The sequence below is a fragment of the Gavialis gangeticus genome, unplaced genomic scaffold (genome assembly GCF_001723915.1).
Source record: "Gavialis gangeticus isolate Ggan-Ray unplaced genomic scaffold, GavGan_comp1, whole genome shotgun sequence".
Taxonomy (NCBI): domain Eukaryota; kingdom Metazoa; phylum Chordata; order Crocodylia; family Gavialidae; genus Gavialis; species Gavialis gangeticus.
In genome coordinates, this window is record NW_017728996.1 from 17,923,895 (window position 1) to 17,924,495 (window position 601).

At 71.4% G+C, this 601-nt stretch overlaps 1 long non-coding RNA gene across 1 annotated transcript in view; it reads left to right on the forward strand.

The window, feature by feature from the left end:
* Positions 1–281: 281 nt before the first annotated feature.
* Positions 282–601, forward strand: part of LOC109288516 — a 65,465-nt gene continuing 65,145 nt past the window's right edge. Inside the window, exon 1 of the long non-coding RNA XR_002095173.1 lies at positions 282–394. This is a non-coding gene — a long non-coding RNA (uncharacterized LOC109288516). The remainder of the gene's footprint in view (positions 395–601) is intronic.

Here is a 601-nt window from a genome sequence, read left to right on the forward strand (position 1 = left end):
CGCTGCGCTGCGGCCGCACCTCGCCCCGCAGCCCCAGGCCGGCGCCGGCCCGCAGAGCAGAGCAGAGCCTGCGCCCACCTTTGCAGCGCACCACTGGCACTCACGGGTCTCTCTCTCTTTTTGTTTGTTCTTTGCTTCCTCGGTGGCAGACAGACGAGCCCCGCGGCCCCGGCCGTCCGCCGCCACGCCCGGGGCAGCCCGGAGAAGGAGGGCTGTTTCTGTCTTTGGTTATCTAGCTGTATGAGTGTTCTCGAGCCGTCATAAAGCTAGATAACCGAAAGTAGAAATGACTTCCCCACCGGCGTCCAGCGGGGGAGCGACGGGCCCGGCGGAGACGCGGCCGCCCCTTCGGAGGAGACCTGCGCCCGGCACCGCGGGCACCTCCCCGCTCCAGGTACCGCCCCGCCGCCTCGGGCTCTGCTCGCTCGCCTCCAGCTGCTCGCCCGTGTGTCTGCGCGGGCTCTGCGGGGCGGGGGCCGCCGGGAGGGAAGGGGAACCTCCCCGTCCATCTCGTGGCTTGGTCCGGGGGCCGGCTGACAAAGCCCGACGCGAGCCGGGGCTCCCGGGGTGAGGCCCCCAGCCTCTGGTGGCGGGTCGCGAG